This window comes from Pteronotus mesoamericanus, unplaced genomic scaffold, assembly GCF_021234165.1.
Source record: "Pteronotus mesoamericanus isolate MK-2021 breed Mesoamerican mustached bat unplaced genomic scaffold, CSHL_Meso_final contig_105, whole genome shotgun sequence".
Taxonomy (NCBI): Eukaryota; Metazoa; Chordata; class Mammalia; order Chiroptera; family Mormoopidae; genus Pteronotus; species Pteronotus mesoamericanus.
In genome coordinates, this window is record NW_026555006.1 from 16684957 (window position 1) to 16705670 (window position 20714).

General features: G+C 42.4%; 1 protein-coding gene across 2 annotated transcripts in view; it reads right to left on the minus strand.

The window, feature by feature from the left end:
* The window catches only part of GNG12 (G protein subunit gamma 12), a 119465-nt gene that overhangs the window by 51979 nt on the left and 46772 nt on the right, over positions 1-20714 (minus strand). For both annotated transcript variants that reach the window (XM_054574506.1, XM_054574513.1), the window contains exon 2: positions 20567-20619. The gene's annotated coding sequence lies outside the window, so the exon portion shown is untranslated. The remainder of the gene's footprint in view (positions 1-20566; positions 20620-20714) is intronic.

A 20714-nucleotide genomic window follows, 5' to 3' on the forward strand; every position in this document is an offset into this window, starting at 1 on the left:
AAGCAAGTTGCCTAAAGTCAAAGAGAGAAGGGAGCCGATGTGGATCAGTGTGGAAAACATGGACCTCAGAGTGAGGACCTGAGTTTCAGACTTCACATAAATGCTACCTTCAGCAAGATACTTCCTTCAACCATTCATCAAACATTGGTTGAGCACCTACTATGTGCCACTCACTGTGCCAGGTGGTAGGGACATAACAACAAGCAAGGAGGACAGGTTATTATCTTCACAGTAGATCAGAAGACTAGGATAATAACAGGAAATCAACAATAACAACACTAGTTAATATGAATTAAGAACTTACTCCACTGCCAGATACCGTGCCAAGAGCTAACATGACACTGACTTGTAATCCTTGCAACAATCATATCATGGGGGTGTGATTATTACTCCAGCTTGAAAAATGAGTAGGAAAACATTTAAGATCTAAGTCATAAACTTAGGACTCTTATACTTCTCTAAGGTTCTGAAAATGAGGTTGTTGGACTAGATGCTAAGAGAATTCTGAGGCCTCTTTTCAGCTCAGGTTCTCTCTACTTCAAGGATTTTGGAAATACAGCTGGAATTAAAACCAGGTATCCTGACCAAGAAGCTAGTGCTCTTCTTTCACACGCTGTGCCAGTCTTCAGTCATAGCAACTGGGAGTTAGCAAATGCTCACTATCTGCCATGTCCTGAATTTGTATCAGCTCATGCAATCTCCCCAATGACCTATGAGGTATCTTCAAATTGGAAGTAATACCTGAGTAAAATATCATGCTCTAAAATGGTTAAAACAAAAAGCAAAAGGTCCCAAGATAGATGAAGCAGCTTTCAACTTTAACCTAGTTGTAGGATTCTTAACCACTGTTTTATGCGTGCTTGATTTACGTAGTTATGTGGTAGGTTAAAAATACTTATATATTGGCCCTGGCTGGTGCGGCTCAGTGGATTGAGCACCGGCCTGCAAACCAAAGGGTTGCTGGTTTGACTCCCAGTCAGGGCACGTGCCTGGGTTGCAGGCCAGGGCCCCGACTGGGCGGGGGCGGCGTGTGAGAGGCAACCATACACTGATGTTTCTCTCCCTCTCTTTCTCCCTTCCTTCCCCTCTGTCTAAAAAGAAATAAATAAACTCTTTAAAAAAATACTTATATATTGGTGCCCCCAGGCTCTCCTAACTAGAATGGATAATGGGCCCAGGCAAATGACAGTTTAAAGATGAGTTACTGTCCAGGGAAATACGGAGCACATTCCTCAACAATAACACTGCTTTGGGGTAACTTTGGGACTCCAGACACGCTACAGAGGCGGCAAGGCCAAGTGCCAGACCCAAACCCTTGGTTTTATTTATGATTCCAGCAGTTCCACTGAGTACATTGGAGGTCAACGAGGACTTGAACAGGGTATGGCTATCATTGTTCTTTATTCTGTCCTCCCTGAGGATATCCATGCTGCACCCCCTTTCTATGGTGGGGGCCATCAGCCAAACTCCTGAAGTGATTTTGCAAATGGAGGCAGTGAGTTCAGGGCGGGAGGCCTTGCTCCAGAGGCACAGGAAGCACCTCCTGCTGCTTGTAGCAACATCACTGCCTCTTACACCTGGAAAAGCAGACCCTGAGGGACCTGGAGCTCCCAGGGTCTTGTAAAGACTCTGGCCTCCCAGGCAGGTCTCCAGAATGACACTGCAGTGGGCCACAGGGAGAACACCTACTGGATGCACTGGACTGTTCAGCCTAGGGGGCTTCGCCACCCTTCTCTGAACAGCACGGTCTCACTTGACTTTCTGGGTCTAGAGATCAATACTTGCCTTGCCTAACCACCACCCAGTGTCCAAGCCAAGTCTGTCTCTCACAGGGACATCTCTACTCCCCTAGTACTCAGGACAGGATGGTAATCACAGATTTGTTTATCTGTGGATGGGGCACATCATTAGAAAATGGAGCAGGTGGCTCATCCATCCTTACGTGTTCAGTACCTAGCACCATGTCTGGGTCGCAAAGGTGCTGACACCCAAAGAACTGGGAAATAAAGCAAGGAATTTTGAGGTGTTCTCAATTAAACTCCTGCCCAATATAGGATTTCCCTCAAAATATCACTGAAGAAAACAAACTTTTAAAAAAGTGCGCGCGCGTGTGTGTGCATGCATATATCCTTCTATGAAGGATGCATGAATGGGGTATATCATTCTATAGAATGGGGTACATGGTGGTAAAAACACAAAGAGGAAGGTTCACTTAGATCTTCTTTGACAGAGAGCCGTATCTTTGTTTAGGTTTTTTCCTTCTGACTTTTCCAGAAATACGTACTATTTAGAGAAAAATACGTAAAATATATGAACTCGGATAAGCGATGAAAGTTAACATATTGCTACATTTCCTTCTAATCTTTTCCCCATGAGCTTTTTAAAGTGGCTGAAAAATCACACTCTATTATATAATTTTATATTCTGCTGCTTGTCAGTAAAGGCATTCCCCCGTGTGATTACAAACCCTTCCTAAGCATCATGTGTTTAAAAAAAAAAAAAAAAGATTTTATTTATTTTTAGAGAGAGGGGAAAGGAGGGAAAAAGAGAGGAAGAGAAACATCAGTGTGTGGTTGCCTCTCACACGCCCCACACTGGGGACCTGGCCCGCAACCCAGGCACGTGCCCTACACTGGGAATTGTACCAGCAGCGCTTTGGTTTGCAGGCTGGCACTCAATCCACTGAACCACACCAGCCTGGGCACTGTTTTAAACCTCTCATTTTGACATAATTCTGGACTGAGATAAAAGTTATAGGAAAAATACAAAGAATTCTCCTACACCCTTCACCCAGATTTGGATTCCTCACATGTCAACATTTTACATTTCTGGGCTAACCTCTGCAGCAGAGAGGGAGAGGGAGACAGACAGACAGACAGACAGACATGATGTTGCTTTACCCCTAAATACATCAGTGCATTTTCTATAAATAATATCCTACTATTAATACACTATTATCTAATCTACAACCTTATTCAAATTCCAGCAACTGTCCCAATAACATCCTTTACAGGAAAAGATAATCCAAAATTCTACACTACATTCAATTGTTATATCTTTTTAGTCTCCTTTAAATGAGGACAGTACCTGAGCCATTATTTGTATTTCATGATATTGTTTTAAGAGTAAAGGTAAATTATTTTGTGGACTGCCCTTCAGTTTGGGTTTGTCTGCTATTTCTTCCTGATCCGACTCAGGTTTTTCACTTCGGGCCTGCAGAAGTGAGTACACATAATTTTTAACAACTGTAGTAAGATTATTTTACATAAACATTCCCTTAATGTAAAATCTTAGGTTGTCTTACCATTTTACTATAAGTCCAAAATGAAGCTCTTTCTCTCTCTTCCTATGAACTATCTATTGGCTTTTCTTCTTTAATTTCTATATTAATGATTTATTTGTGTCATTAAAAGAGTAAATATTTTAAGGCTGTTGAAAGATTAATAACTTTTTAAAATTTTTACTTATTTTTTAATTGTATTTTTTTGGGTGACACTGGTTAACAAAATTATAATACTTTTTTTTTTTTTTTTTTTAAAGCTCCTGTCCATTTGTACTCCCACACTTACATGTCTACTCTACCTCAGGCTAACGAGCCTTGCTCGTAAGGTATTTTTTGACTCAGAAAGACAACAAATAGTATTGCATTGCTGTGTTAGTGGACTTCATCTTAAAGCATGGCTGCAAAGGGCATTGCTCCTCCCATGACACCGAATCCACTTGTTCCTTTGCTTGCACCTTCATGCATTCAGCAAATATTCACGGCGTATATACTCTCTGCCAGTATTTTCCTGGGCACTGACATCAAGCTGTCATGCAAAAAAATAAACAAGCTAATAAATCACCAAACGGTGCTAAAGGCTAGGAAATATTCTAGTAACAAGTCACAGGCAGGGGTGCTCCAGGTGGGGGCACACAGGAGCTGGTGTGGCTGCAACTGGGGAGCAAGGGAGAGAAGGGTTGGCTTCTGGAACCTCTCTAGCTTCATCTCCACAAGATTTCATCAAAATGTCTATAAAACATTGCCCTTTCCTAAAAACACAAACCCCTACTCTGCTCTACCTCAAATGCCCATTTCTAAAGCCGGCTCTCCTCCTCCTTGTCTGTCCAGTAAGCAGAGTCTGACCTTCAGTGTACTGCAATTTATGAATAATAATGAAAGCTTGAACATGTTCTGAAATTAGAGGGAACTCACAAACCATTCTCCTGTCGCTCATCCTTGCAATTACCTGAACACCAAGGAATCATTAATGAAGCAGGCTGTCTTGCAGTAGATTAATGGCCACTTTCAACAGGAAAGGGGACAGATGCCCAAGAAAAAAAGGTACGGGTGTATATTCTCCAAATAACAGAGGTGGTGGCTGCAGCCGCAAAGAAGGTGGGTTGTCCCTGTCCTGTGGACTGAGACTGGACCAGCAGGAATTTCGGCTCCTGAGGCCCATTCCCTCCTCTGGGCTTCGTGAGAGTGAGTCAAGAAACAAGAGGACTCTCCCAGAAACTAATTCTGGGGGAATATATGCCCCTCCCTCCACAGGAAACAGATACTACTGTCAAAAAAATTCTTTTCTTACATAAAAAGAAAAATCAAAGTAGACAAAAGTATATAAAAATATGACCAATAATCATTACAAATCTGTCAAATATTTTTTTAAAAATCACAATAACTCACAGTGTGTGTACACTGTTTTATTTTTACATCCTTCTTTTGAGGAAAAGCAGCTCCAAATAGGCAATTAATCTGATGTATGAGTAACAACCTCTTAACAATGCCATGCCCTCAAACACTGAAGTGCAGCTCAGGGTTTCTGAGAGCAGAGAAAGAAAAGGAAAAAAAAAAAAAAAGCCCAGCTATTGTTAAGTGTTTCTAATATAAACATATAAATGCTATGATTGTACCCTCCTCAGGGATGGAGATCTGGGACAATGGAGATGATAAACATTCACCCAGGGACAGGAACCATCACTTGGTGAACAAAAGATAGATGAGATTTTAAATATGAAAGCACTTATTATAGAAAACACAATAGGAGCTAATAATCGGGCCAGCTGATAATTAAAAGCAGTTGAGTAATTAACAGAGGATTAACGAAGGTGTCAGGATAAAAATAACATTTTAACAAAAGATTAAATATATGGGGAGGTTTTTATATTTCAACCATTATCCTTCTAAATCTGTTTTGCATTCTGTTTTTGAAAATTTAAAAAAAGTGTAGGATGTAGTACTAAAATAACCCTTACCCAGCTAACCTAACTGTGACTGAAAGCTATTTTCTGGCAATTGTTCATAGCAAGTGTGAACAAACTGAGGCAAAAATTTAAACTAGCAGGACTAAATCAGAAGATTTCTACATGGGCAAGAATGAACTTGAGTTTGTAAATTAGGATCACTAACAGATAATCTAGTGGGTAGTTGAGAATTCCTACTTTCTGGTTGTTTTCCTGTCCTTGCTACAACCTCAAGGAATGAAAGGAGCCTCACGACTGGGAGGGTTTGCCCTAACTAGCCTTGGTGGCAGGGGCTTTGCAAAAAGTCCACTGCAGTTTAATAGGTGTGAGCCATAAACCTGGTAGCATTTTAACCATTTTACTGTTTATAGACAATTATAAAACAAAAACAAAAACATTTAACCCTAAGTTTAGAATAACTGTTTCAAGGCAAAAAAAAAAAAAAAAAAAAATTCCCCCCCAAAACATCAAACACCTTATAAACACGCCCCTTTCACTGTCCTAACTGATCCAAGGCTGACAGTTTGTTTCCAGATTATCAGTCAGAACAATGAGGATGCCTAAATGGCTCATTCCAAACAATTCTCTATTTCTCCGCCAGGGGGCGAAGTTGGCCAGCATTTTGCTGAACAGGGAAATTATTTTCAAACTTGGATTTCCACACAGTGCTAGAAAGAATTTCACGTATAAAAAGGCCTTTCCCTCCTCCCACTCCTTCTCAATACACTTAATTCTGGCTGATTAGGAAAGCACTCCAGCTCTATTGTGGAATAAGAGGGCAGAGAGTGCGCAGAACACTTCATCAGCATAGCACTATAGTGTGGCTAGCCCATTCTCCTCAAACTTGAGATCAGTTATGGTTTTGCCAAAGCTGGTATAGTTTCAAGGATATTTCTTTCTTTTTTTTTTTTTAGGAGAATTTTCCACTGGGCCTATATTAGCTAGCTGATACAGCCCTCGCACCAGGCACGGCTGGCTCCCTCCTAACTGGCTCCTTTGCATGGGCTCCCTTGGAGTGGCCACAGAGCTGAGAGCACCGGCCCTGCCTTCCTGCAGGAATGGTGAGAACTTTCCACTCTGTGGAGGGTGTCTGGTGTCCAGGAAGGACCCGAGGCAGCAATTCCTCGCTGGGCCTCCCTCCCCTTCCCCTGAAGCCCGCTTTGGGAACTCAGGTTCAGACGCACAGAGGACATACACAGGGCAGAGCCTGTTCCTGAGGGAGAAGCAAATTGGACTTTTAGTGTCTTGGTGGTAGCAAAACAGGGCAGAGGGAAAGACGAAGAGTGTGTGACAATTCTCTCTGACCCAGGGACAGATCCCATTTTTGTGGATTCTGAGCCTTATATTATTAGGTGTGTCTAGGGGCAGGCTTCTTTAGAAAAAGAATACAACATTAGGACTATCGCATTAGCTTCAGGGCATCGGAAGGGGTCCTGGGCAGTGGACCCCTAAAGCTTAAGCTCCATAACCAGCATCAGCCCTGCGGTTGGCCCTGCCAGCTGAGGAGCATGTTGGCAAAGGGTTCCCACAGCCTTGTACTCATAATGCTGACAGCTGGTTTCTCCAAGGTCCTGGGGCTCAGCTTCTGCCTCAGGGAGCGGACTGAGGTGCTGGGGTCCGGAGTCTCCCTTTGGTTCTGCTCTTTCTCATCCTGCCCTGAGCACATCACTTGCTGACCAATCAACAGAAGGGGCTGCTTTGCCACTTCCCCATCTTTCCTCTTAAGGCTGCACTGTGGCCCTTTTCCCTGATGTACCAGCAGCCTTTCAAGCCTCCGTGTAAAAAGAGGTAACAGGCGAGTCAGTCACACCCAGCCTGAGGACAGTTTCCTGCTCACCTGGATAATTCATTCACCAAAGATGTCCAGGTATCAGTTATACACACTTCAAAATCAATTAAACAAATAACAGTGTCCTTCATCTGTAGAAACCCTGTATTTGGCACAGCATGGACACCTGGTCCTTGAGACACAAGGGACCAGCAAGCTCTAGGGACTCAGGACTGCCCATTGCCTGGGGGTATCCCCAGGAAAGAACAGGTCAAGGGAATGCCCCCATAGTTCTTGTTAAGGGAACAAACATCCTCAGTCAGGTATTCCAGCTCCCTGCGCCTGCCTGACCAACCTTGTCCCCAGTTTGTGTCATTTGGTTGGTTCAGGCCTTGCCGCCACCGCCTCCTTCTTCCAAGACTACCTTGGGCTCCACAAAGTTGTCAACTGTGCCATCTTTATTAAAAGAGGACAAAATAAACTAGTCTGAACTTAAAGCACCTACCTAAATACAGTTATGTTTGTATATTTTCAGAGTTCTTGTAAAGATAATGTATAAACTTCTCCTAATCTAGTGGAGAAATCACTTATCCAAATCTTAACAAGGAGATGAAGTGAGGCCCAAAACATGGAAAGTTTTCAGTTTCATTAATGCCGCTTGCTTTTGTAAATGCTACAATTTGGTATTTATAAGCAAACCAGCTACTGAACGTTCTTGTTCTTTCTTGAACAAAACAGTCAGAACAACTTCTTCCATATAAAAGTGTCTTCATGAAGCCATTTATCACAAGGGGGAAAAAACAACATTCTGCAAATTCTCATCTATCAAGTGGAGATACTATTGTGATGGACAAATAATAGCCGCCATTGGGTGCTGTGTGCCAGGCCTATGCTAGCATTTCATGTAGGTTTATTTAATTCTCTGAAAACCACTGCAGTATCTTCCTCATTTTACTGAGGCAGAAATGGAGGCCTTAGTAAGTGACTTGCCCAAGGTCATACAGGTGTTTAGTGATGGATTGGAAGCTGGGAAGAATGAGCTTTATTCCTAGCTTCTGAGCCACGCTGCCCCTGCAACCAAAATCACTTTGTACACTATAAAGAACTAACGAGTTTGGCAAGATGATTTGAAAAAAAAAAAAAGCCCCAGGTAAATCCGCTGACTCCAAATGACGCTTAAGCATAAAAGAGACTACAAAAAACTTGGGGAGGGATGTTTTTGGATGTCAGTAGGGCACATTCTGCGAGGCCATATTTTGCAGAGTTCATAAACTCCAGATGGAGCCCTGATCAAAATACCCCCATGAAGCAGAGCAAATCAGCTCTCAGATCAAGAGAAACTATGTCAGGGTCATGAGCATGAAAAATGGTGATTGAGCACAGCGTTCCCAATACTAGCTTCCTCTTGGGCTTATATCAAGTGCACTTTCGGGAGATGGTAGAGAAAACCTACCCAGAGACAAGGTCAAAGGCTCCCCTACGGTTTTAGAGAACAGGGTGTCAGTGAGCGCCCGGCTCCCACTCAGAATCTCCCGCCCAGGCAGATTTTCTCAGCTGAGGTTCACCTACACACGCTGGCCCCACCTTAGTAGGAGCATTTCCAGGGGCCGGGCCTGGCTCCACAGCGCATCTTTCCAACAATTCCAAGTTACCTGCGCATTCAAATGTACTGCTTGGGAGGCAACCCCCGCACCCGGGCAGGTTGCAAGAGCAGGATGAAGGACAGCTGTCATGGGTGCTGAAGAGTAGTTCCTTGTACTGGGCTGAGGATTAACAGTTAATACAGCAAGATCCTAAAGTGGAAGTTTCCACTGTGGCATCAAGATTTGACAGATGGGAAATTCCAAAGCAAAGGGCCAGACCATTATGCGTAAATTTCTACAAAGCTGTCCTAGCTGTCTCAAAGAGCCGTAAGAAGGGTATGGGCAGGTTCTGGAGGGCGGGACAGTGACAGAGGATTTTGTGAGGCAGAGTCCTCAGAAATGCTCTGATTCCCACCTCCCTAAGGTGGGTGGGGTGGAGGGGGTCAGCCTTTCATCTTGAGCCTGGAGAAAGGGTTTCAAAGGTAACCTCTGAGGGCTGGATGTGCGTCTCCTAGAGTTTGGGGATTGGCATGTGACACCTGCCTGAGAAACCAAATGTGAGAGGGGCGCCACAGTGGCCCAAGGCGTCACAGTAGAAGGCCACATAGGGCAAAGTGACTACCTGTCTACTTCCCCCCAAACCCTTGGGGGTGGTTTACAGGAATGTGAACTCCGGTTACCAAGAATGCCAGCCTGGGTCTCTTTAAAAACAGCTTCTACCCAAGAGGGCTTCAGCCGGAGGGTGAGAGGACCCCAGAGAAAAATCTGAATGGAAGCCAGAAGCTGCTGGCAGATGGTAGCAGCCAGCAGGAGAGGCACTGCCCAAGTCCTAGGAGACCCCAGATGGAAAGTTCCAGTGGGGAGTCCTCGAGAAAGCTGCAGAAGAAGCCGAAAGAGAAGAGAGTTCCTTACCTATTAGCCAGGCTCAGAGAACCCAGTACAAGGCTTGACAGCAGTGGCCAGCTGAGAACTTTCTTCTCTCTTGGCCTCACCTGGGGACGCCTGAAGCGGTCGGTGGGCAGCTCGAGGAGGGGGTGGTCCTCGCTGGCCAGGACAGAGGAAAATCTTTTGGAATAAATACTGACTGTCGTTCACAGAGCAGAGTGAGGATTTCCAATTGCCAAAGTGAATGTATGTGCTTTGAGACTTAACGTGGCCTTAAGGCTTTTTATTACCTAAGAATAACCAGGAGTCATTGTAAACCTACCAAAGTCTGTGAACCTGCGAAACAAGTCACTGTTAGTGGCCTAAGAAATCACTGAAACTCCCTCCCCCGGCTTCTCCTTTTTACTGAGTAAAACAACAAAGTCCAGAAAAGAAAAAGAAAAAAAAGGCCACAAGAGGATTAAACTTGGCCAAAGCGAACGGCTCATCAAGGGTGGAGATGTACTTGGACCCCACATCTTCCAATTCAGTCTGACTTTTTCCCACAACATGTTGACAACATCCAGGTTTTATGCTATACCATCAATGTCTTTTCATAGCAAGAGAACTGAAGGTATACGAGGTATAAGAGAAGAGAGACTTGAATTCAGAAAATCAATGTTCAAGGCCAGGCTCTGTGTGACCCTGAGCAATCTCCACGCCTCTGAACCTCAGGCCCCTCACTGTCAAATGGAAATTCAGCACCAGCATACCCAAGCAGCAAATGGCTTCCTAGTATTTCAGATTATTTTTCACCTACTTTGCCATATTTTATATGAAGAAAATTAGATAATTTGAAAATACTTTATCCCTTTTGAAGTAACATTTTTACAACTTCCAAGTCATTATTTTTCTGGTGATGTTTGGCTTTAGTATTGAAACCAAGGCGTTTTTAAGGACAGGGTTTGAAACCATTAAGCTGTTTCTTTAGTACTATAAGAAATTTAACTGACAAGATCAACACAGGCTGGGCTTAATGAACTAACGCTACCGCTGCTTCTTCTGTCTTCATGTCATCAAAACAGTAGAGTCCGCCTGCAAAAAGAACCCTTGCCCATAACTGAAGAATGAAAAATACAAACTCTTTCTTTCTTTACAGACATTGGATTTCACAGATTCACAGAATGTTCAGGCCAGAAATGACTCTAAAGAACATCGGAGCCTGCACTTGCCCGCATGATGAGAAAACAGGCCTAGACTAACGTCCTTGGGAGGAACTTGTGCCATAACGGATTGGAAACATGCACCAATTGTTTTCCAGAGTATATATACTCTATTTCACAATAATAGAGATAATTTGAATTAAAAAATTTTTATCAGGAAATGAGGGGAAATACACCCAGTTGAATAAACTTGGAAGGAACAGTGGGAGATAAGAATAAAGGTGTGTCTTAGGTATGTCTCACAAGTCACAGGGTACAACGTACGAGTGACAGCTAACCTTTGCTAAGCACTGACTGTGTGCCAGGCAGAGGCCAAGGACTTTACAGACGTTACCTCATTCAGTCTCCCTAACAACCCCATAAGCTAGATGTTATTATCCCCTTGACAAAAAAGGAAACTGTGGCTTAGAGAGGTTAGGCAACTTTCCCAGAGTCACACAGGTAGATAGGAAAAGTAGTAGCCGGGACTCAGTCTCATGTCTGACATTTAAACCTGAACTCTTTTATTGTCCCACATGAGTGGGTTTCAGCAGATAGTTGTGACCGAAGCAGGACAGGGGCTTGGCTCCTGCTCATTCTTTCCTCTCAGGGGCCCTTGAGCTAGAAAACCAAAGACCAGAGTTTAAAAGCCACTGCACTGCATGATCTTATTGGTCACTTCCAACTCTGGGATTCTATGATTCTACGGTTCTATGGTTCACAGGATTATAGTTATATGTATAAGTATAGTTCAATCATGCACATAAAGCACTTAGCACCAAAGTAAGCATTAGGTAAATGGCAACTACAACTGTGAAAAGTTGACATATATGCCTAAAAACCTCAACATGTAATTTAATGCAACATACTCAGCCACTGACATCATTGTCTCTGCTCCATAAGAAGCTAATGTTTATCATGGACGCTAAACTTCACTAGTTGAGCCAAGACAAGAAATGAACATGTAAGATTAACCTAGCTAAATCTAAAACAATTCAAATAAGTCTGAAGCAATAGCTCTTAAGTAGTAGGGGACCACGGAATCCTAAGAGAAAATGATAGAAGCATGATCCCTTTCTCCAGTAAAAGAAAGAAAAAAAAAAAGGCAGAAAAACATACACACAATTTTGCAAATAATTATAGAAGCCCATTATTGATGCCTTCCATGGCTTACAGGTCCATTGAAGACCATTCTTTGTCTCCAAGTGAATAACCACTCCTACACATCCTGAGGATGTCACATGACATCAAAAGCTACCTACCCACAGTGGAGTCACCTTTCCTTGTCCTCTTCAAATGCTCATTGTTGCTAGTCTCAATCATAATATCAAATTAGAATGGGTAGTCAATATAATTTGATGCTGAATCTAATTTTAAACCTTTCAAGTTTGGTGGACCCCAAATTAAGAATTTCCAAATCAGTGGACTTTGGTACCTAGAAATTTTATCTTCCCTTCCTTCCTTCTTCTGGCAACAAAATTCCTTCTTTTTAAATAGGGAACCCCATTCCATGTGACTCTTGTAGTATTCACCTTCTCTCAAGGGACACATGAACACGGCATGGCCAACCAGGTACTGCTTATTGACTGTTACCCACTTCTGCTAAGTTGATTCAGGTGAGAAATCTGAACAGAGTCAATTAAGAATCCTCCTTGGTATTGCTGTTAGAACAAGAGCAAAAGAGGCACGCTCTTTTCTTTAAGATCCACAGCAGTGAGGAGGACAGAAATGTAATATTGGTGGCTACCTATGGCACCATGTTGGGAAAGAAGTTGCATGTGAATGAAGCTGACAGAGCTAAGAAGAGCTAAAAGATGAAATGAGTGGAACATAATGGCGTGGTATCCTTTGAACCGCTAAACACAGCTATCCCTATAGGTCATACCAGCAGGGACATAGTCATGCAAGTCAAGAAATTAGTTTAAGCTGGATTTCTGTTACTTGCAAACAAAACAATTCTAACTAGTAAGTCTGACCTAAACAAAAATAAAGCACAGAAGGAAGTTTCCATTCTTGGATAGTCCTTGGGGAATTCTAGGCTCCTATCTGACAATGATCCTTATTGAATTAAAATGTTTTCATTCTATGACATTTTTGTAAAAAATCTAGGCTTAACATACCACCCTCTGCCCCTGACAGTTCATCTTACCAACGCTGCCACCAACCAGACAGTACCTGTTGCAACCGACTGGAAGAAAAGTACCAGAAGTGGACAAGAGTAGCCCAGGTTAGTTTGCTACCACCAAACAAATACTTGGAGTCCGCTATAGCACTTCGTCCCACGAGCTTCTCAAACTGCCCTGGTTCTCCCGAAAAGTACTGAACACTCTCATATCATAAGTGTCCGAGACCCATGGGGCTCAGGATGGAAGGAGAGAGAAATCTGGAAAAAGGAAACAGGGCCTCAAAGGTCACAGGGGACAGGGTCAGTGTAAATTGTGTCTAAAAAAGCCACTCCACAGGCTGAGTTAGGGCACAGAATGATTTGGGAGTGGGGAGAAATAATAGTCAGAGAGTACTTTCAGAAAGTTGTTTATTATTCTTTTAGAGCAGGGATGGTAAGCAGATTTCAGCTCATGTGCCAAATCTAATCCACAGCCAAATGCCCAGGCTCAGCATCAAGAGCCATGACAATCTGGGAAGTCCATTATGGGAGGGGGTGGGGATGAATATATGTATGTGTTGTTCCAGCTGAAACCATTGCACTTTATCCTTGGATTAAACAAGGCAGCAGAAAAATGCAAAGCTGGACTGGAAGGGCTTTTCTTGGACTGCAACTCAGTGTTCCATCATTCACTGTGGGTAGTCCTTGAATGGATAAAGTCAGCGCCTTTTGCTATCGTGGCACCATTTGCTGCTGAGCAGGCCTATGGCCTTGTTAAACAGGACTGCCATTTCACTCTTCTGAGCTTATGTCCCCAGGACTGGAAATTACTGGAAAGCAGTAACAGAACTAACCACTCCCTACAGCCACAGGCAGAAGAGAACACTGGGCCAAACTGCAGCCTCCTGTTACAACGCCCCAACAGTCCAGGGGCCACAACAACAGCAAATCACCGCCCCCGCCAAACACCTTTTTTAATCCAATTACAATCCAACAAAAGCTCAAAGCCACCCTCCCTCAGTGCTGGTGTATCTCTCCACACTGTGCCCCTCTTCTCCTTTCTTAGAGAATAAATAAAAACTTTACAGTTTCTTCTCTTTGTGAATTCTTTCACATCCCGCATCACTGACCACCCTAACATTTTGGTGGGTTGTCTTGGGACATTCTCTCTTTCTTCCTTTTCTCTGGCTTCCTGAGACTTGCAACTAGGGGAGCAGTGGGCAGTGGAAGCTTGACCTGGCCTAACCCCTTAACTGTGTCTCTGTGAGGTGTGGAGAGAGGATTCTAATCCTTCTCTGTCTTTCCGGACTCTGTGGGCAGCCTCCTCCTCACTCACTGTCACAGCCAGTGATTGGTAAATCTCTCTGAATCTTGGAAAGTGATAGCTATCCCCTCATCTCATTGTCGTTGATGCAAACCCCAGTGCTGGCTCTATCATTTTCACAGGGTTTTGGCTGGGAGGGACTCCTCCACCCATCTCCCTGCTGGTGTCGTCTGCGTTCAGGGCTCAGGGACACCTGGATCTGGGGGAGATCCTCGTGTTCAGTCTGCCTGTAGGCTCAGGGACGCTCAGCTCTGGCCACAGACCTCTAGGTCCCTTGAGTTGGGAATGCCATTTGAGTTTGTTCTCGTCCCTGAGAGGTCCTTCCCTTTTAAAATGGGCAATACTCAATCCACCCTGCCAAAGGACTTCCCACTGGGATATAGCTTGAAGGCTCTGGGACTTACTGACCTCCAGCCCAAGCGCTTCATTTTCTATTGCAACACAGCATGGCCTCAATATAATCTGGGTGGCCAGGATGTCTGGCCCATGGATGGATCTCTTAACTATAATACAATCCTCCAACTCGACTTTTACTGTCACTGTCTCGATCCCCCCCTTAGGTTTAGTTCTTGAGAGGAGACAAGATTTTAACCTTCAGGCGGGATTCCAGGCCTTTCTCCTAACTATGCCTCTTCATTCAAATTTACCTCACTCTACCATCCCATTCCCTCCCTCGCTTGTGTCTATCTTGCTACAGAGTAATTGCTGTATTTGTTTTCTGGCCCAGCTGCACTCTACTCCCTTAAGGCCACCTTCTTTTAATCAGTATTACCCAGCAGGTAATTTCTTACGTGCCTAACCCAAGTTCTGCATTCAACTCCCTTGGAATTAGGTTTGGCTCCAAAGTGCCCACGTTAAGTAAAAACAAGGGCACAAAGGGGCAGAAAATCTCATACCCCTACACAGACTGTAAACTACTCTATGTTTCAACTCCTGGAGACCTGGGAGCTGCTAAATCCTGGGAAAAATTGGGCCTGCCTCTCAATGCAGAGAAAAAAGTAGCATTTTAAACTCAAGCCGCTTTTCTGCCCCTTCAACTGATGAAACCAAAGTCCTAGGAGAGGCTTGCTTTTCTTTCCCTACCTTTTTGAAATACAAGCCCCTGATCTTTTTCAACAACTTGTCTGGGCCATCTCTTAAAATACAAATTTTGGGGAGATAATTCTTATCAAAAGAGGGAAAACTTCAGCTATATCTGAGCAGCTATTCCTTTCTAAATTAGTAAATTCTGATAAAAGTTACAAAATGTTTAGGTATTTTGAAATAACATGAAATACTGAAACATAGATTGCTAGACCTGCTTTTTGCTTTTTATTACAAATAGGCTGTAGAGTGAATTTGGAGCTGTAGATAAATGTCTTGTGCTTTACTGGAGGTGTGTTTCTTGAAAGTGAGAGTGTGTTTGCCAATAGAGGAACCTATTTCTAACCTATTCTTGTTTCTAACGGCCATGAGATGTGTTCATAAGTCAATCTAGGGAATGCCGGTTGCTAACTTTTTGGTCATTATGAGAAATTAAGGTTTCTAAAAGTTAATTTCAAATTAAGCTGGAAAAAAATTGTATGGTTTTAATAATAGAAGGCATAAGGCATGGAGATGCAATTTTGAAGGACAGGGATTGAAGGTGAGCTACTTTAAAATGGTTATGTCTAAAGGGATAAGAAAGTTTGTGAAAGTTGCAGAAAGGATTGTGAAGGTTTGAAATTCGTGAGGAAAGCAAGCTCAGGCTCCAGGACCCCTTCCTCCACATAATTTCTCTCTGGTGACATTCTTGGATGACTCTGGCGGTACGTGGAGTTGTTTCCATTATACTCTCTCTTGCCCCGTCGGTGTGGGGAAACCCACCTGTCAGCTGTGAGATAAATCCATCCTCGTGATGCATTTTGTCAATGCTGAGAAAGAAGGTAAGGCTGCCCCCTGAACACGGAGTCACCCTACATGACTGTCGCCAGGTGACACCTGGCATACAGGGTCCAGTGAGTCAGGAACCGATCACCCCTGACTTCCAAAGGGACCCATCCCTTCCCTTTTGTTTCGTGCTCTGGTCATCGGTTTAAGTCCACCCTCAGGGCACAGGGTAAACACATCCACAGGCAGACGTGGAGTTGAGTCCCCTCTCTGAGCGGGGTAAATCCATTCCCAGGGCATCTTGTTGTGAAAGTTTTGATATTATATGTGAAGATACTTGGTATTAAAATTGGTACCCTGGTCATTAGTAAGGCCATCCTCAGGGCATGAGGTAAACATCCACGGGTCAAACAGGCTCTCTCTCTCACACATGCTTTCTCTCTCTCTGCTCGTGTGCCTCTCAAGTGGGCTTTCTATTGAGTCCCCTGTCTGAGTGGGTTAAATCCCTTCCCAGGGCACCTGGCTGATGCTCTCACCATTGCTAAGGCCACGCTCAGGCAGAGGGTAAACACATCTATCTCTCTGTTTCTCTGCTGGTGTGAAGTATAACTTCTTGTCCTCCATCTGGAGCATAAATCTTCTGTTACCAGGTGTCTGACCTTCCAGGGGCCAAAGCAGCCCCGCCCACGCGCTTCCTTGCTGCTAGACTCCCTGGAGCCAAGGAGACTTTACTTTCACCACTTATTAACAGTTCTTAAAGTCCTTTTATTGAGAATTTCAACAGGCCTTTTGCTTGGCATTTAGGACCTTCCATTGCCCTTCCAGTCTTCTTAAAAAGTTGTAAAAAGCAAGTAAGAGAAATCTTATACTTTCTCTAAAAATTTAGGAACTCAAATTATGTGTATGGTCTTTATGTGTTCAGTCTTCATGTGTGTGGTCTTTACACAACATATATTTGTCTGTGTGTTACATGTGATGTGTTTTCTGCCTCCGGATGGCATAATGAGGGTGTAATATTTTATTGGCCTAAAAACTTAAGTACTTACATAAATTAAGCAGGATCCTATGTTCTGGACAAAGTATTTGATATTAAAACTGGTTTAAGTCTGATTAATGTCTTTTCAGGTTATTATACAAAAAGTTTATGTTTTAGTTTTTTGAATAAGTATATTTGACAACCCTCCCAAAGTTTAAATTTTAAAAACTGAGAAATGACTTTGAGTTATTCCAATAGGCCCGTGGAATACCTCAAGGATTTATTCTCTCTCCATAGAAAAGTTTTTGAACTAATTATGTCTATTTAATATACTCAAAATTACATGGGAAGCTTTGTCAAACAGAATAATAACTATTTTATTTGTATATATATAGTGTTATCAAAATATATTTTCTAGAAATGTCAACCTGCCCCAGGGAGGAACTTGCTAAGATTCAAAATCAAATTCAAACAGGAAATTCTCAGGGGTAACAGGTGTCCTGTCAATGACCGTGGACAAGCCAACTGTGGTGGTTCCCTGTGAGGATGTCAAGCAGTCGTACTCTGGGTATTTGTAACCCACACATTGGGAATTTATCGATTGTTTCCAATGCTCAATGCACACTTCTGATAAATCCTTTACAGTGTTTTAAAACCTTGCATACTGTTAGGTCTTTATATATACATATTAAAATTATGTGTTAAATCTAAAAATATGGGCTTTATATTGTTCTTTTATGTCATTTCATAGTAATATTACTTATAAAGAAATGTTTATCTTGAAATATTATATTTTACAAAGAAGCAAAGTTCTTTATCAACTGCATTTTAATAGAATCTACAGGCGTAACATTTTAAATTTGGTCATTTATAAACAGTCACTGTTTTACTCTAATGACTTGCAAATGTATCTTTGAACAGGTTCATGTAAAGGACTCTGACTTACTCTAAATTATAGGAATCTATGTAGGTCATATCTTCGAAGTAAATAACAATTTACAGAACCCTTAGAATAACTGAATTCATGGAAATACTGGCAAATAATCAAGACAAACAAACTGTTTATATGGAACATAATGAACTAAAGATAACTGTTATTCTTATGACTTTGTTAAAAATATTGTTAATTTTAAATCTTTTTGTTTTCTGGATATAAGGAAACTTTTCTCCTAGAACAATTTGTAAATTATACCCTCATAAGGAATACTGAAACATTAATTTTTTTTTCTCGTTACCTAATCCCTCCAGAATTCAGCAACTCTTAACAAGTATTATTTTCATTTGCATAAACCCAGTAAGAATCTGTTCTCTTTATAATAGCAGTAGTTTCCAAATATGGTCTTATTAATCAAATTTTTGTCTGGAATGTCATGATCTAAGGAGTCATGCCTGGACTCTCGATGCGACTAGAAAGACTTAAGGAATTGACTTTCAAAGCTGCCAGTAAGAGCCCCTTCGAAACAATGGCCTGGTACTTTCCTTGGTCACGTGGTTCCTGGCAGTTTTTCCAGGTAAGGAATGAAGGTTGCTTTCATGAAAGATGGCAAGGAAGGAAACGCTAGACATTTGGGGGACCTCAAGAAATCCACTCAAGCTAACAGGTATTTCAGGCAAAGCCAGATGGCAACCGTGTGCCTTGGTTTCTGGGCGCTGGGAGGCTGACTAAAGCTCAGTCTGAAGGTTCCTTGTAAAATTCAGCAAAGCAGATTTGAAAGAGTCTAATATGATCAGTTACTATTCTTGTTGTATTCATGCAAGTAATCAGACCAAATTGAAGCTGGACTTAATGCAGTCTGTTTGGTAAAATGAGGGCAATTTTACGGAGAGAAATTGTGCTTCAATGGAAATCACAGTGTCCAGTTGTCACCTGCAAACTGACTGGATCCTAGCGTTTCCGCTTTCCTTCTAATGTTTCATTTTTTTCCCTTTTATCCTTTGACTTGGAATTATTGAAAACCACTAATACAGTGTCAGCCATACAGAATTTACCTACTTCTCTGCCTCTCCCTTTTTGGGACTTAAGGCCATTGTTTGGTCCTGGTTTTCCTGGCTAATCCCCTTCTTAGGACCTGTAGCAGCCTTTTTCTTTATTCATCTTTTTAGGCCATGTTTCCTCAAATATCTCATATCCTTTATTCACAAGAGTGTCCAGACTCTGGAAGATTCCCTCCACATATGGCCTCCAGACACAGCTCTTGCTTTTTGGGCTGTACAGTTCCCACCCTCTTCTCCTTATTGACCCATAGCCGGACCCACAGGGTTAGAGAGTGGTACTGGAAGGACCACTTAAGGAACCTACTGAACTGATTTGGCTGGCGCATGGTGAAAAGTAAAACCAGGATTCTGGGGCCTGACAATCAAAATGGGATAAAAGGATGGGCTATGAGATGGGAGAGTGATCTGAGACCTCTCACCCTCCACGAGCTTTCATTCACTCACACCTGTTTCCATATGACCTTTAAACACTGCATGGTAGACATAAAAATGGCTACAACCCCTTTCCTCTCTGTCCTCGATGCTCCCTGTAATGTAATTCTGCAGCTCCTCCACCAAGAGGTAGAATCGATATCTGTAACCTCCTGAATCTAGGCTAGTCACATAACTTGCTTTAGCCAACAGAATATGATGGAAGCAATGTTGTGACATGACAGTTCTGAGAACTGACCTCACGGAGCTTCCGTTCTCTCTCAGGACCCTGCCAACCTCCATGTAAACAAGCTCAGGGTAGCCTGCAGGAGGCTGAGACACATGTCTTAGTCACTGTCCTCTCTCCAGCCAAGAGGCAGCGGACTTCCAGAAACAAAGCCTAGCTCATCTGGGCCTGGAGCTACAGCAGGAGCTACATAAAATAGTCCCATCTGAACTAGAAGAATCACAGGGCTGAGTCCAGCCCAAATCACCAACCCACAGAATTATGGGATGAAGAAACAACCTTTGAGTCAGTAAATTGAAGCTTAAATTTCTGGCCATAAATTTGGGAATGGTTTGTTATGCAGCAACAGCTATCTGCTACACACTGTAAATAACAGTATCACCACCATGTGAGGGAGTGATGTCACGCAAAAGCCTAAGAAGCTTTTTCAGTTAAAAAGTATATTACTTTCCTAGCTCTAAAAGCAGTTTTCTACCCCTGCAGAACTATTACCTCACAACAATCACATTCAGGTTCAAGGAGAGATGAGAGAAAAAAATAGAGCACTAAGAAAGCTAATATGTTATAGCTATGAGCCAATTTTAATTACAACACACTGCAGGGGACTGTCTGCATACCTTGGCTGAAATGACACTCTGTTATGGATACTGCTTGAAACAAGCAGACCATCAACAGAGACCTGGAAATAGTTTCAGTACAAAAAAAAAACAAACAAACAACAAAAAAAACCCCAACCCAAAACAAAAACCCCACTAAACCTTTTTATTTTAACAGTATTTGGCATATGATTACAGATCTATTCCCTGTCCATGTTCTTAGCAAAAGAACATGGATTGATCTCTTATTTTTTTTTAAGAGATGGAAACATCTTAAATCATTTCAGAGAGGGGGAAAAGTGTGAATAAATAGACATAGAATCATAAGTACTGGTAGAGATGCATCTAACTTAGAAGTGTGAATATCATTTCAAAAATAATGTCAAAGACTCACTTTGTTTTAAAAATGAAAGAGAACTTACCAGTAAGACTCTGTGTGGCCGACCGTTTTCAGGTTTCAAGTGGGGGAATGAATCTGAAATAGAATTGAACAAAACATTTCATAAGTAAACCACATTTGGAAAGGGTGTGCTTTTGATCCCAAGTGACTGACATAATGTTAAGTGTTAT